The following is a 17558-nucleotide window of genomic DNA, read 5'->3' as shown; positions in this document are numbered from 1 at the left end:
GTGGACACCTGGACAAAGAAGTTTTACAGAAGTACAATTCACAAAAGAAAAAGAAATTGGACTTTGACAAAGTCAAAAACATTTTTATTTCAGGAGACAGCATTACAAAAATGAAAAGGTAAGCCATGGATTGGGAAAATAGGTGCAAATAATATATTGACAAAGAATTTATATCCAGAACATAGAGCTCTCAAAACTAAACAGTAGTGAAACAAGTACTGCATTTTAAAAAATGGGCAAAAAAACTTGTCAGACATTTTACTAAAGAGGCTATAGGGATGACAATTAAGCACATGAAAACATTTTCAACACTATTAGTCATTAGGGAAATGACAATTAAAACTATGATGATATACTACTACGCAGGTCTGAGACCAAAATTTTAAGCATACTGAAAATACAAGGTGCTGACAAAGATGTAGAACAGCTAAAACTCTCATACATGGCTAGTGAGAATGCAGAATGGTATACCACTTCTAGAAAATAGTTTGGCATTTTCTTACATAATTAAACATACCCTCATTACAAGAGTAGCCATCTTTAACTCTTTGGTGCTTATCCTGGAGAAATGAAAACTTACATCATACAAAAATCTGTATCGTAATAATTATGGTGGCTTTAGTCATGATTGCCCCAAACTATAAGCAACCCTAATAGCCTTCAGCAAATGAATGAATAAACAAACTGTGGTATATCCTTATGATGGAATATTACTCAGTAATAAAAAGGAAAAAAACTACCATATGTACAACAATGTGGACGTATTTCAGAGGCACGCTGCTGAGTGAAAGAAACCAGTCTCAAAAGATCACATATGAATTTATATGAAATTATCAAAAAGAGAAAACTATGGAGATGGAAGAACAGATCAGTGGCTGCCAGAAATTATGGGTAGGAGGAAAGTATAACCACAAAGGGGTGGCATGATGGTTTTTTGGGATGATGGAACATCTCTGAATCCTGGTTGTGGTGGTGGTTCCATTAATCTACATATGTGTTACAACTCTCAGAACTGTACACCAAAAGGAAAAAAGTCAATTTTATTGCATATTTATTTTTAAATTTAGTTAAAATTTAAAAGTTTTTTTTTTATTTTTTTTTCAACGTTTTTAATTTATTTTTGGGACAGAGAGAGACAGAGCATGAACGGGGGAGGGGCAGAGAGAGAGGGAGACACAGAATCGGAAACAGGCTCCAGGCTCTGAGCCATCAGCCCAGAGCCTGACGCGGGGCTCAAACTCCCGGACCGCGAGATTGTGACCTGGCTGAAGTTGGACACTTAACCGACTGCGCCACCCAGGCGCCCCTAAAAGTTTAATTAAAATTAAATTAAAAGTCAATGCTTAATAATATTAAAGTCTGACCTTTTGAGCAATTCAGACCTATAGCTGCCTAAGTGTTCTGAGCCTTGAAATTTCACCATGCCTTTACTTATAAAACAGAGCAGGAGACATAATAAAAAAAAAAATACTTGTTTCAAGGCAACTATTTGGGATTCTCAGATATAGGAAGAAAATGCACTAAAAGGTGAAATTTTTGACAACTTGTTTTGATGCTTTCTGTTCTGAAAGACTGAAGGAAGAGAATTAGCCACACAGTTGATCTCAGGAAAGGTGTATGAACCTTGCTTTTTGGATTTGGGATCAAGAGCTGAAGTTGCCTGGTACCCCTTTGCTTGTCCTAATTCCCTCTGACCTGTGTTGCATCTGAATTGGGTTAGTGTGTTAGTCAGCGCCTAACTGGGGATTAGAAAACACTTGATTTAAATTATTTAAAGCAGAAGGAATACAGTGCAAGAAATCAGTTATAGAAGTGATAGAAGCTGGAAGAGCCAAACAAGGTACAATGAAACAACTCCAAAATGAGCAATAGTTGGAATCCCCTACCACTCCTATGCTGGAAGGACTGAGGGAAGAGGTGGTTTTATTGGCAGCCAAGGACTGGGATCACTTAGCAGAACATGGAACCATAGCAGGCCACAAGGAAAGAGTGTGAGCCCACCTGCAAGATGCATCCCTTCTTCCTGGGAGAGATGCTGTCCAAGGCAGAGAAAAAGGAGAAATACCCTGATCTTTCTCTTCCTGTCTCCCTCTAATCTCCCATTAATGACTGTCATTGCCCACAGTCATCCAGAAGCCAGCCAATGTGGGATACTAGAAAATGCAGCATGACAGGATCAATTCCCTCCTTCCAAGAGAAAGCATGAAAAATGGAGAAAAATGGATCTGTGGGAAATAGGCCCATGACCAGCCTGGTCAGCCTGAGACTGACCACAAATAAAGGGGTTATGGAGTCTGATTTTTGGACTTCCCTCCAGAAAATGGAGGATTTGTAATCAAGTTGGGAAGTCTTCTATCATCTGCAACAGCTAAAGTGGCAGCTATGAAAGGGATCTATATAGTTTGGGGGAGCTTCATAAAACAACCTTCAGACTCTCAGCCTTTCCCTATGGGCCACTTCATGGAAAAGGCCCTCTATTCAGTCTGTAATCTTCTTATGATCCCCCAGGTGAGACATTCTACTCTCACAACATTTGCCTAGTGTGCTCAGAATGACACAGTTCATTTTTATTACTCCCCTGTTACACACTGTGCAAAACCATATGCTTTTGGTACCTAATAGTGTCCCCCACAGGTTGCTTGTTATAGGATGTCAGTCTTTCTTCTTGGTGTGGAAAGCAGAATCCTGAATCCCTTGAACCTCTCATCAGCTCTTCTGTCATTTTTCCCAGTGATCTCTGATGCCTTTCCCAGTACTAACTTCCTTTAAAAGTATGAAAACAATGACTGTAGAATTCTAAACTGCCCTCCATGGCCCCCCTTCCTCCAATTACTCCTGATGGAAATTTTTATGGAGAAATAGCCTGATAACCACATATACTCTAGCAGAAGAAGGGCTTCCTGGTTGTATCAGTCATGGCTCAATCATGAGCAGAGGCCATACAAGGCACTCCAGTGGAAGGAATTTAATATGTGGAACTAGTTACAATGGTGTTGTGAGAACTGAAAAACCAGACAAAAGCCAGTGAGACAATGGCTTGAAGGTGCTACTAGTCCTAATAGGGCCAGAAGGATAAAGAGAAGAATTGGAGTTATCAGAGCCTAAGAATCAGAGTCACCCACTGGAGCTAATTGACAGCAGAGGCTTCATGATAAGAGCAGGAACCAGGGAGGATGTACAGGCACTGCCAGAGACCCTGGCTGAAGCTGAGAGAAAAGGGAAGAAACACCCCAATTCCCCTTCCTCCTGCTCTCTAGTCTTCCTGGTTCCCTTTATTTGACTAAAACAAGCCAGAAGCCAGTTGGCAAGAGAGTCTAGGAAATGAAGTTTGTAGAGGAAGGATAGGGAAAAGACTTCAGAGCAAACAAACAAATGACCAAGCATACTGGTTGTAATATTCATCCTTAAGCTTTACGCTTTCTGATCACTCCGAGATTTCTGCTGTTCCCCCAAAACTTTTATTGTTCCTGAAGAGTCCATTCTTAATACCTCAGCCTCTTTCTGCTAGTGGTTTAAGAGGCATGCAGATGCAGAATGTCACAGGACTGGGTCTAGAGCATTAATTTGGTTTCTCATCTGATGTTAAGTCACAATTTAACAATCTGTTGTGAATTGTACCCTCCAGCCCTTACCTCTGGCCTGCTACTCCCCACCCAAATATTGCTATGTATTAATGACCATAATATGCGGGAAGACACATTGGTGCAAATGTTGATGGTTAACAAAGCATGCATGTGATTGTTAGCAAAGATTATACAAATTATTGGTATACCTTTCACTTGCAGTCACTGACTGATCCACTGAAGTACTTCTGTAGCTGGTAGACCCCTCTTGCCTTCCTCCTACCTCCTCCATGATCCCTTTATCTTTTCTGTTGTTCACTTCAGGGAGTCATTTTTGGCTCCTTGCTGATTCTAACCATTTGTGAAGAGCAGTTATGACTATGGAAGTGATTTATGTTTACTGTGAAAGCTTATTAAATGTTTATGAATTAACATTCTTGCTAGAATCTTGATCCATACTAATCTCTCTCTCTCCCCCCACTCTGTGTGTATGTGTTTGTGTGTGTGTTTGTGCTTTAGCTTCCTTCAAATGGTATAATGTTGCCAGATTGAGTCTTTCTTACTCAAGAGAAGTTATAAAATTATTCTTGTTTTACTTCTATTTGTGATCTTTTAAGTATTCAGTTTCCTCTAACTGGATTGTGAGTTTCTCTAAGGGTCCTCACTCCTCTTGTACAGAGCACTGTGTTTGGTGGGCTGTAAGACAAAAGAGCTCTACAGGTTCCTGACTTGGTTGATAAATGAGAGGAGAGAGGCAGGAGGGGCAGGAGTTAGTGATGATGAAAGGCTCTCTACCCCAAGCCAGCAGGAACTACCTGGTACCACCCCCACTTCCTACTTTTTCTCAGAAAGAAAACCTGAAGGTGTAGGGGACAGCTCTTGCATTGCCTTCCAGACCCACAACTTCATTTTTGAGAATTGCCAGAACCATCAACTTGCTTCCATGTCTGTTGCTCCCACTCTGTCCAAGCCACTTGGACAATTGCAATGGCTTCCTCTTAGTTATCACACTCAGTGATAAAATTACTCAGTTATCACACTGTAGATTAGTTTTGCATTGTTATATAAATGGAATCCCAAAGTATGAACATTTCTGTCTCCAGAATCTTTTTCTTAACATTATGCTTATGGAACTTACTATGTAGTTGCATACACCAATAGTTTATTCGTTATCTTTGCTGAATATTATTCCATTGCTTTAACTTATTTGAATGGATTTCTATTTCATGCAGTTGAGCAAGCCATGACTAAGGAAGACAATGAAGCATGAAACTGTCCTTCCCGTAGAAACCACAGGCATGGAATAAGAAGTCCCTCAGGAGGCCTTCCCTGTCTTTCCCTTATCAAGCTGGGACATTCCTTTCATATCCAGTGAACTTCAGAGCAACAGCCAAGTTTTGATGAATGGGTAGAGCTCCATATGACAAGTGTCTCGGGTTCTGGCACCAGACCAAAAGGTGACATTTCTTCTTTAATATTTGTCTACCATATGGTTGCTCGTATCTGAAAATCTTTCATTGTAATCTTCCATCAGCTGAATGCTATGTAGTATTAATGCTTTGCCTCCTGCAGTGTTGAGCTTCAAAATTGCCATTTTCCTGCAGTACTCTAAACTACTAGAGCCATAAAGGTGGGAAAAGGACAATGTATATTTTCATGTGTTATCAACAAACCATTCACTGAGTCTTTACCAGTGTTTCCAGGATTGTGGGAACTTTGTAAATCAAGATGTCTTCTATTTTTTCATAATTAGTTGAGAAATTTGAGTTGAGATAAAGGATTGGGTGAAGCCACTATGATTTAGGCAAAGATTACTCTCATTATGCATGTGTTTTCAGATTTACAATTCTGCTTGGTAAGAGTAGCACAGTGTGGGTGATACATACTTATATTATGTAATTACATTCTATTTTCCTCAACGGTAATAACATCTTAAAGGGTGCAAGGAAGTTAGGGAATTATATTTCCTAAGCATTTCATAATTTTAAAAAATGGCACTAGGGATATCTGGGTTACTTAGTCACTTAAGTGTCAGACTCTTGATTTCAGCTCAAGTCATGGTCTCATAATTTGCTAAGACTGAGCCCCATGTTGGGCTCTGTGCTGACAACACAGAGCCTGTTTGGGATTCTCTCTTTCTCTGCCCCTCCTTCACTTACTCTCTTTCTCTCTTCCAAATAAATAAGCATTAAAAAAATGACACTGGAAAACAATGTGGAGGTTCCTCAAAAAATTAAAAATAGATCTACCCTATGATCCAGCAATAGCATTGCTAGGAATTTACCCAAGGGATACAGGAGTGCTGATGCATAGGGGCACTTGTGCCCCAATGTTTATAGCAGCACTTTCAACAATAGCCAAATTATGGAAAGAGCCTAAATGTCTATCAACTGATGAATGGATAAAGAAATTGTGGTTTACATACACAATGGAATACTACTTGGCAATGAGAAAGAATGAAATATGGCCTTTTGTAACAACGTGGATGGAACTGGAGAGTGTTATGCTAAGTGAAATAAGTCAGGCAGAGAAAGACAGATACCATATGTTTTCACTCATATGTGCATCCTGAGAAACTTAACACAAGACCAAGGGGGAGGGGAAAGGGGAAACAAAAGTTACAGAGAGGGAAGGAGGCAAACCATAAGAGACTCTTAAAAACTGAGAACAAACTGAGGGTTGATGGGGGGAGTGGAGGAGGAGGAAGTGGGTGATGGGCATTGAAGAGGGCACCTGTTGGGATGAGCACTGGGTGTTGTATGGAAACCAATTTGACAATAAATTTCATATTAAAAAAAATGGCACTAAATAAATTATTCTTGAGAATATACCTGAGAGATGGGTTGGCATTTCCAAAGCCAGTAGAAACTGAGACATGATAATGACACTATTTGTCTTAATATTCTATAGAACTTTAGTTTTGAAGGTCTGCTTGTTAGCAGGCTTAATCTCCTTGGTCCTGCTGTAGCTCTGCTCACGGGATGCTTTGTAATCCTACTCTCACCAGGAAATGGGGACATTTTCTAACTAAGCTAATGTAGCATTTGAGGGTATTCACTCTGAGAGAGTAAAAAGAAAACAATGTCTAGTAGAGTAGTGGACTCTCCAACCCATGGACCAAATAAAATGGATGGTATTTGGTGTGTTCTAATTTCTAGGCACAAACTGGCAAAATGAATTCACAGTCAGAATTCTCTGCCTTTTTTTTTTTTTTTTTTTTTTAGATAGGGAAAATCAGATACAAAGTAAAGACAAAATAAAAAAGTAAATGGCCATTTGTCTGCTGGGGAATAAGAGACCTACTCAAAGGTGGAGGCAGTTTCAAACTGATTGATCCCCTCATGACCGACTCTTGTCCTTATTGGACCTCTCTTCTTTCCTTCTGTCTCTGTCTTTCTTTGTCCCTCCATTTCCTTCCTACCTTCTCTCTCTTTGCCCCAGCCTAAGGTAAAGATATAGGTTTTGTAGGACTTAAGTTTATATAATATTTTCTTCAGGTACTAGAGTAGAAAGAGAAATGATGACATAAGTAATTGTGAAATAAACATTTATTTATAATTAAAAACTAGATTACCAGAAATTACAAGTTCTGAAAACCTGAAAATGGCTCAAATATCATACAATCACAAAAAAGTAACACAATGTTTTTTAAATTAACTGCTTTATATATTTTCCTACACATTTGGGTGCATTCCACTTACAACCTCTTCATGTAGCAATGGATTTCGTAATGTTTTTCTTGTAAAGAACAGAAGAATAATTTAGTCTTTATCTTCACATGGTTGATCAAAATTTATTTTTTATTATTGATGAAATGCATAGAGCATCCCGCCTCATACATAAGCACACTTTTTTACTACTGTGACATGTTTGTACTGTACACCCACGGGGATTCTGATAAATTCTATTTCACTTGTTTCCCATCAAGAAAGAAGAAAAAAATTATATAGGTGCATTTATCATTGTATAAGCTGAGAAACAGTGTATATTCTGATAGAACTGCTTTCTTGAATTTTTGACAGGTTCTCAGTGAGAACGGAATTCTCCACTTACAACTTCACAAATCCACAGTCTATCTTCTGACTCCCTACACTCAAGCCTTCCTTGTTTCTCCTCCACTGCCATAGCTCCAGTGTCAGGTGCCATATACCATAGGACTATAGGATGCTGTGACATGACTTGGATCCTGTACCTTATTATCATGATACTGGACAAGATTACATAGTGGGCACTGAGAGTATTTCAGGGGTCCATTCCTATGCTGGGGGAGAAAATAATCACATATTATACATTATATAAGTGACTATGAACTGCTTACCAATTTACCACTAAATGAAAATGGAATATATCCCTATTAACCTTTCCTTTATACAGACTCTCAAAACTCCCCTTCAACTCCCATTCCCTGACACAAATGGGAGTGTAATGGAGCAGAAGTCAGAGTGGAAAACAGATATCAGTCTTTATTTATAGTAATTATGATTACTATATCTTGGGGGAAATTTTGCAAAATCAGAAGACAATATGAATCACTTTTGAGGTCTGTCCCAGAGCTTGGAGGGGCCTGTGGGAATGAGGGCCCTGACACTTAAACTTCCTGGCAAATCTTCCTCTCTTCTTGCTGTCAGCTCCAGGTTTTGTGCCCTATTAGCTGTTCTTCCAACTCCAGCAGTGTGAAGCTCATAGTCTCCGAAGAAGTCCATGTCCTCTGGTAGGATAGTACCATGTGTCCTAGAGCCTGGATGCTCCGGGAAAGATAGGTCTGACAACACACAGAGATGGGCATTGCTCCTGGGATTTCCAGGTGAGGGATGTGTGACTGATGGCCAATGAAGTTGGTGCTTTGGGAGTTTGGTCCTTTAGTGTTTGAAGCTGAGAGAGAGACCCATGTAAATAGACTGATAAGAAGCCTTGTGCTGTGCATTTAACTCCTTAAAGCATTTTCCTTTTATCTTATTGGATTGTCCTGCTAGGAGACAGAACTAAAAGCTTAGATACTAGATTTTAGTTCTGAACTGCCTGTCTTGTACCCTTAATACTTCTGAGCCTCGGTTTCATCATCTATTAAGAAAGTGGGTGAACTTGCCTCCCTTACCTTACTCACATTGGATTTTTCTGGGTCTTAATGTTATGCCAATTGCACATGTGATATTGCAATCTGTGAGGTTATGTTCTAACCACTAGGTTATGTTCAATGAATATTAATAAATCAAAGCTATGAAGTATGTGCTATGAACCTGGCACTACACCAAGTGCTTGACCTGTATAATTCCCCAACAATTCATGTCTTGGGGAAAATGTATTGATCACTTCAAATGTCTCAGTTAGTCTGAAGCCCATATCATGCCATTGGACACAAAATGTCATAAAACTGACTAACGTGTACAATTAAATCCTCTTGAGAGATGAGTGATATTACTGTCTTTCTTATTTTGGAGAAGAGGAAACTGAGGCACAGGAAGTTTGTGGTGACTTGTCAAAATCACACAGCTAGTGCATGCCATCATCATTGCCTCAGATTATCCCTGTGTCACAGATGAAAGCAATTAAATGATTTACCCAAGATTACGCTGCCTCTAGATGTCAGAGATAAAAGCAGAATCTCATGGCCTCTAGATAATGGGACAACTGAGAAAAACCAACTAACCTGAGACCATTTCTATTTGCCACATGAAGTTGGCAATTATTTCTCCAACAGGAAAAATTTTATCCTTGATTTTGGATTTATCTTTTGGATTTAAAAAAGGGAAGAGAAGAGTATCTCCTCATAAAAAGGTAGGAAGTAGAAACTTGATTTTGGGGGGCAATCACTTAATTTTTGAATCTGGGTTTGATTGGTTATTTAGTTTAAAAGAATACTTATGGGGCGCCTGGGTGGCGCAGTCGGTTAAGCGTCCGACTTCAGCCAGGTCACGATCTCGCGGTCCGTGAGTTCGAGCCCCGCGTCCGGCTCTGGGCTGATGGCTCAGAGCCTGGAGCCCGTTTCCAATTCTGTGTCTCCCTCTCTCTCTGCCCCTCCCCCGTTCATGCTCTGTCTCTCTCTGTCCCAAAAATAAATAAACGTTGAAAAAAAAATTAAAAAAAAAAAAGAATACTTATGCCAAAAAAAATTGAATAAAACTGCTGTCCTGGCATCAAATATGAAAGAAATGGTCAATGCTACCATCTACATCCTAGGTATCTTCCCCTTATTTAGGTAGGACTTATTGTGGTGCTCCACCAGGTGGTGCTCTAGTGAAGACATGGCTCTAAAGCTCTCCAACCCCGGTGCTTATGCTTTAAAGTATTTTGAGTAGGTGAAGTGGTTGCTCCTAAGAGGCTCAGTCAAAAGGATATGGTTGCCCACCTTGCCAATAGGACACAACTTGTAGATAGGGGAAAGTCCTCAAACAGGAATCATCAGATAAAGGACAATGGTTTTAGAAAAAGGTCATTCCCCAAATATCTTCTAAGGAGGTATTAGGATAGTGGTCTTGGATAAGTCCTATGGTACTAGAGTCAGGAATTTGAAGTTGTATCTCTGCCACTAAACTGTGACTTCTTTGGAGACTTTCATGCTTCTCTGGACTTCAGTGTCCTCATCTATAAAATGTGTATGTGTTGGCGGGGGGGGGGGGGGGGGTGGAGGCAGTTAGTCTTTATCAGAGTTCCTCAACAGGGGATCATGGACCCAGTCCATGGAGTTTGTGATCCAACCTCCTAAAGTCTTGTGAAAATCTATATACATGTCTTTTTCTGGAAAGAAGGCCCATTACTTTCACCTGATTTTAGTCAGAGGCAGTGAGTCCCAAAATATAAACCATATCTGCATGAGGTAATTTCTAAGGTCCCTCTAGCTTCAATATTCTACGAAGCTATAATTTTTCTGGAAAGGAATCTACAGCTGTCAAATTAATTGGATTAAGTCCCTGGACAAGTTCCAGCTACATCCTTTCTTATGCTCTCTCTAATGATTTTGTTGGGGCGGTCACACCTAGGTCCAAGGAGTCCTGCAACACCCTGTCTGGTAGATTAGGTGGCATGTCATGTGACTGACGTGGTTCATTAGGGAAAAGTTGCAAGATGAACCAGAGGAACTATAAGAGCAACATGCCAGATCCCACAGGAGTTCAGTGGTAGAAGCAGGTGCTAATTATCATCCTTTGGATGAACAGGATATGCATTTTTTGGGAGTGGGTAAGAATTTCTGGTTAGACAAGCTCCAAATTCTTTGGCCTACTTAGAAGGCACTGCCAGTTCCATCAGCAAAGATGAGATTTTGTTTCCTGATGAACACCTGCTCAGCCAAGAAGGAAGGCCCAGCAAGGAAGTGGGAATATTATTTTCAAAGGCATTGTCATTCAAATAAATGCTTCTTCCAAAACCAGGCTATAACTGTGAGGGAGTGTCATGGTCTCCTCCTTTCTAGCTCAGGAAAAAATATCTCTTAAGTCTTTTTTACAGGAGTAGGTTTGGTAGCTGAGTAATATAATTATATAGATTACCAACAGAAACTGAGATTTCAACCTGTCCTAGATATACATTACTTGTGAAGGGAGGGACTTGGAGAAGAAGGGCAGAGATATTGATTAGAAATGCAACCAGTGGAGAGCCCCGTTATTAAACAGAGGATACTGTCCATGCCTTGCATCCTCAGGAAAGCTTTGACATATGGAGATGCTGGGAGTCAAGATTTGTGCTTGAGGAAAATAGCTGGGAGATACAGAAATTACTCCAAAGTATCAGTGTTGTCCATAATGTGGGCTGAGTATAGGAAAAGACTTTTTTCATAGGACTTTGGAAGATCTAGACTTGTTACCTTTCACAATGGTCTGACCTACTGCCTCGGCCAGTGGGTCTCTGTCCTGACTTACACATTAAGATTACTCTTTTAGGGGCGCCTGGGTGGCGCAGTCGGTTAAGCGTCCGACTTCAGCCAGGTCACGATCTCGCGGTCCGTGGGTTCGAGCCCCGCATCAGGCTCTGGGCTGATGGCTCGGAGCCTGGAGCCTGTTTCCGATTCTGTGTCTCCCTCTCTCTCTGCCCCTCCCCCGTTCATGCTCTGTCTCTCTCTGTCCCAAAAATAAAAAAAAAAAAAAAAAGATTACTCTTTTAAAAAATTACTGATGCCTTCAGGTCACCCAAACTCAATAAATTAGAATCTCTGAGAGTGGGGCCTGGGCATTGCTTTCTTCTTCTTTTTTTTTTTTTAAATCTCTCCTGGTGACTTGAATACACTGAGAACCACTGGCTTGACCACTGATAGAAAATATGGGAGATATATGCCAGTAATCCCTTCCCAATCTCAATGTGTTTAACAATTAAAAATTTCTTTGTGCAATATCAGAATTGTGCATGATGCCTGGTACATAGCAGATGCTCAACAAACATTCACTCAATTGAATGATAGTGGGGGGAAGAGACGGGAGGGCTGGTGATACCTTCCATCTGAGAGTCAATGTTTCAATTTAGTCTTTTTCATAAGAAGGCAAATGAAAAATTAGGATTTCTACTGACTATGTTTCTGCTATTTGAATTTTTCTTCCTCTATTTTTTGTTCTTTCTGCTCCTTTCTTCATTTCTCTCCTTTCCTTGATATATACACTAACTCCAGGAGGTTGGGGTAGAAGCCAAATGCCTGAAAAGAAGGAGGAAGAGAAGATCAAGAACAATCTCACAGTTTCCTTGACTATTTGTCTCAGGGGAGCATAAATCTTCTCCCCCCCCCCCCTGCCATGCCAACCTCAAAGAGAAGGAGCTGTGGCTCTCAAGGCTGAACCAATGAGGCTAATTGGCCTGAGTTGGTAGTAACATTTTCAGGGTGATAAGTAAAGGGAATAGAAATAAAATTGGACCATGAAAATGTCTTCTTCTGAAAGAACTCTTCTCTTATTCTACCACGGTGTTGTCAGTGACCGGGCTTGATTGTGAAAGTCCATGTTGGATTCAGGCAAAGAAAATATAGCCTTGAAGAAGGGTAGGCTCACTCCAGACTTTAGGGGAAAGAGGCATTCCTTATGTCATGAGGGTATTCTCTCTGGAGGGTCAAGACCGGTATTTGGAGGGAAGAAAAAAGGTAAACTTTTTAGGTTACTTCTAGTTTAAGTCTTCAGTTAAGAGGACAAAAGAAATCTTTAAGACTCGCACAAGGGCCAATTCAATTCTCCAGGGACTCAGAGACCTCCTAGAAATAGAATGTGCTTTTGTCCTTTGTCCAGTAGATCCTTCAGGAAGGCTTTCCTTTATGCACTTATCACAGGTTAAAAGCATGGATTTATTTATTGTCTACTTCTCTCATTACACTTGTGGTTCCATGAGGGTGGAACTGTGAATATATGTTCACTACGGAATCCTCAATGTCTTGCATACTGGCATGTGGTAGCCACTCAAAATTATGTGTTGAATGAATAAAAAGGTTAATAAATGAGATAAATCTAGTATGGCAACCATCTGCTAGTAGGGAGTCAAGGATTTTTTATTTGGCCATGTCTAAATGGAAGACATGATTAATCATCTCCTTCTTCCTACCATGTCCTTTACTTTTTTATATCATTGTGTAAGACATTCTCATGCATTTACTGTCCAAAGAGGCAGAGAATGAGTGGTAGGGTTTACAGTTATCCTAGTTTGTTTTTCATTTTAAAAATAATTTTTTTGGCTTTCTTTCCTTAAGGAAGTTTTCTTAATTTGATATGGATTTTTTGAGTTCCTCTATATGTGTGATGGGAGGAGAAAAATAGAAGGTCCAGGCTAAGTCCTGTGAACCTTCTTGGAGCCCATAGTCTAGAAGGGGAGATCATTTATGGGACACTTTTGAGAGCTTTGCTAGGTTTCAGGGTACTGTAGGGACACACCAAGAGATACCTCACCTAAATAGGAGTGGCTTTCAAACAAATATTTGGGAGGAAAACTCAGGCAAACAATGCTTCGAAAACTAAGGGAAGGGTCACCTCCAAAGAGGAAAAATGCCTTTTCCTGGAGAGTGGGTAGGATTGGATTGGAAAGGAAACTGAAGACAGGTGGGTAGGTTAGGTAACCACTGCAGTAAATAATCAGTAATAAAGATGGAGGCCTAAAATAAGGCAGTATATGGAAATCAGGAGGAGGGACAGATAAAGTTTGCAGGAAAAGTGAAGGAAAGAGGACTGAGGAGAGAAGCTAGTGATGAGGGGAGCCTGGGTGGCTCAGTCGGTTAAGCGTCTGACTCTTGATTTCGGCTCAGGTCATTATCTCACAGTTCAGGGGATCAAACCCCACATCAGGCTCTGCTCTGGCAGTGTGGAGCCTGCTTGGGATTCTCTCTCTTTCCCTCACTCTCTGCCCCTCCCCCACCCTTGGGCCTGCTTGCTCTCTCTCTCTGTCTCAAAATAAATAAGTAAACTTAAAAATAAAAGAAGCTAGTGATGAGACACATTTTAGGGATAATGGAGAAATAGGAGCCCATAGAGGAGAGACTGAAAAGGAGAATCTGTAGCAGTGAGAAAACCAGGAAAAAAAGGAACTAGGAAGTTAAATTAGTAAACTGTAATTGGAGGGAGTGGTCAGTAGTGTCAGCTGTTGGTGACTTTAGCAGAAACAACAGCAATAGTGAAATGGAAACAGAAGGCAGATGACAGGTGAGAGAAGAGTGAAGTGCAGACCAAATTTTCTAGATGCTTCGCTAAGAAAAAAAGGAAAGGTAGCATGGTAGTTAGAGGGAGATGTAAGACCAAGGTATGGATTTTAAAATAGAGGAGTATTTTCCATTTGTATAGGCTGAGAGGAAGTGTAAAGAGAGAGCTAGAAGACAGAGGAGAACAGGGTATGTGTCTTATCCTTTTTTTTTTATTATTTTTTTTTAACGTTTATTTATTTTTGAGACAGAGAGAGACAGAGCATGAACGGGGGAGGGGCAGAGAGAGAGGGAGACACAGAATCTGAAACAGGCTCCAGGCTCTGAGCTGTCAGCCCAGAGCCCGATGCGGGGCTTGAACTCATGGACCGCGAGATCGTGACCTGAGCCGAAGTCGGACGCCCAACCGACTGAGCCACCCAGGCGCCCCTGTCTTATCCTTCTTCTATGGGTTCCATTCTTAAACACTTTTGTTATAGCTTTAATGACCCTTCTCTCAAGCAGTTTTAGAGTCTCCTACTGCAACTAATCCTAAATTAGACTGCAAGCATCAGGTAGCATCCAACCAAATCTGATCCGTCATTCCCACTTAGCAGGCTCTGATAGTTGGGTTTCTTTGTCCCTTCTTTCAAGGATTCTTAATCTGGTATTCACAGATTTCCCCAGGTATCCATAGATAGAATTACACTTCAATAGAATTCATTTTTTTTCATAATCATATGTATTTTGTGCTTTTGGAAAAACTGAATCTGTGAGGGAATGTATCACTAGCTTTCCTGTCTGCCAAAGAAGTCTATGGCACAAAGATACTTTGAGTGACAGTCATGACAAGCCTTGTATCTAGAAACACCTTTCTTTGGCCTCCTTTTGCTCACCCATTCACCTCCTTTGTTTCAGATTGATTGATGAAATTGAAGAAATTGATAGATCTGAAAAGCCTTATGCTAGCAGTTCTGCAACGTTGGGTAAGAATCGCCTTGAGAAGGAGGCATAAAAAATTAAGAAGCCCATATTTTAAAATCTCACCCCATGTGAGCCTGATTTAGTACATTTAAGAAGACAACTAAGAATCTGCATTTTAAAACAAGCTCAGTTCTGTTGCATATGGACAACATGAGGAAACTTATTACACACCTTTTTCTGGCTTTTTTGTTTTTGAATATGTCCTAAATACTTTTCAGTTCTATCAAACAGTTGCAGTGACTTTGGGAAATGCCAAGTCCTCAAAATTAAATCTTTTCAAAATTTCTCCAAAGAAATACTGCCATCTCTAATATTTATACACATGTACAAACCACCCGTTACTGGTATCTGTGTTAAGTATTCTGAGAGGCTTGTCACATCATGGTCACAGAACAACATACAAATCACTGGAGATGGAGGAGAAGATGTGTGTGTGGAGACCTGCAGGATGGAAGTGTGAGAAATAAGCACAATGACCCAGTCAAAGGAGGGACATGGAGACTCGGAGCCCAGTGAAGCGAGGCTTTAATCAACATTCTTGCAAGAGCAGTATCTGATGGACAAGCACACTTGTGGCAGACACAGCAGGCAATTTATCTTCTAGCATGCAAGTCCCTCTTCTGATTCCTCATTGGCTGAGTACTACAGCCTTACCTGGGAGTCTCCTATGCCCACGTAAGGCAAAAAATACATCCCTGAGGTGATGAAGAGATTTCAGTTCTTTGGCACACGCTCATTGCAAAGCCCATGAAAATAAGCCCATGAAATGGAGAGGAGGGAAGAAGAACCAGGAAGTGAAGGGTCTAAGGCTTCGGGACTCCATTTGGCAGGGTGTGATGAGGGGTGGGGAGGTGGATGGTTCATACATATTTCCAATAGGTTGTAAACCTACTGTTAACTAGACAGCACTGCCTTTATTTGGTATTTCTGAAAATGAATCTTCTCACTTCTCACAGAAGGAAAAGGGAAAGCTGTCTGTTGAAAAGTAGAGTTTTAAATTTTTGAAAATGGGGTGCCTGGTTGGCTCAGTCATTAAGCATCTGACTGTAGCTCAGGTTATGATCTCATGGTTAGTGAGTTCGAGTCCCACATGGAGTGAGCTTGAACCCCACCTCCAGTCAAGCTAGAGTCCTGCTTAGGTTGAGTACAAGTCCCACTTCAGGTAAATATGAGCCCCATTTTGGTGAGCCCTGATTCTCTCTTTCTCTCTCTCTGCTCCCCCTCCCCACCCTTCCTGGGATTCTCTCTCTCTGCCCCTCCCTCACTTGTACCCTTTATCTCTCTCTCAATAAACAAATAAATAAATAAAAATAAAAATTTGAAAATAACAAGGTTTGTAAAATATAGGAAATGAGTTTAAGAGAAGATAAAATATCATAGGTAATGATGAAGCCAAAGCCTAAATAATACATTTGACATTTTTTTTCCCTGTGAAAGAGCCACAGAATAATAGATCATGAATCCTGTAATACCAATCACCAAGCAGGTTTTCCATCAGGTTATTCCTTTTACCTGCTCAAAATTTCAGATGATCCCAAGGGACATGATGTATAAAGATGTTGCATGCTGAGGAAAGTTAATAATTGCAACACTCTGACAATACTAGTTTGAACTTCAACTGATGGATGAGTTTGCCAGATCTGCTTAATGATTCCAAGGAACAGTGGAGTCACTAATCTTCTGGATCTGGGAAAACCTTGTGTGGGGCCTTCATGGTCTTATCTTTCTGAGTTGAAGAAGAAATTGTTCTTTCATCTTCAAGTCAATGGTATAGGCTGGCTTCTATTCCCAGGTATGTCAAATTCCTGCCAATAAAGCTGAAATGGACTATTTCAGCACTTTGCAGCTAACTGAGGAATTTTTGAACTAAGCTAATAGGAGAGAGGAAGATATGTCTCTCGTATATGCACTTTAAATAACAGCTTATATTCCAGTCATAACATGAGTTGAGTCTTTGCATCTTTTGACTTCTCAATAATGTTGGGTTTTAGTGCACTTATAAAGATATGTCAAATGCTATACCTAACTTTAAGCGGTCTGTGATCCTTTTGGTTTCCAAAAATGGTCTATTTTATGGTGCTCATTGAAAGTTTTGGTTGATCTGGTAGTTACTTGAAAGCGGCTTTTACATTTATAAGGAATAAAAGTTAACAAGAGCATGTATACTACTTCTCCAGATCCAACAAAACCATTTTTCTAAAATGACAGCCACAAACGGGCAGGAGCCATCAGTTAAACAACAGCAGCCTATGGATGGCAAGATGAAACAGGATGCATTTCTGCTGCATTTCTCTGACCTAATAGGACTTCAAAATAATCTTTGAAGTCATAATGTTGACAGGGTGTTTTTTTTTTTTTAATATTTTAAGTTAACTCTACACCCAACATGGGGCTTGAACTCAATAACCCTGATATCAAAAGTTGCATGCTCTACTGACTGA

At 40.3% G+C, this 17558-nt stretch overlaps 1 long non-coding RNA gene across 1 annotated transcript in view; it reads left to right on the top strand.

The window, feature by feature from the left end:
- LOC147582647 (uncharacterized) overlaps positions 1-15888 on the top strand; it is a 173499-nt gene extending 157611 nt beyond the window's left edge. Inside the window, exons 3-4 of the long non-coding RNA XR_015248766.1 lie at positions 4796-5020; positions 15052-15888. This is a non-coding gene — a long non-coding RNA (uncharacterized LOC147582647). The remainder of the gene's footprint in view (positions 1-4795; positions 5021-15051) is intronic.
- Positions 15889-17558: the final 1670 nt, after the last annotated feature.

This window comes from Puma concolor, chromosome A3 (assembly GCF_028749965.1).
Source record: "Puma concolor isolate L17-30 chromosome A3, mPumCon1.1.hap2, whole genome shotgun sequence".
Taxonomy (NCBI): domain Eukaryota; kingdom Metazoa; phylum Chordata; class Mammalia; order Carnivora; family Felidae; genus Puma; species Puma concolor.
Note: the sequence above shows the minus strand (reverse complement) of the source record. Positions and strands in the feature narration are given on the sequence as shown.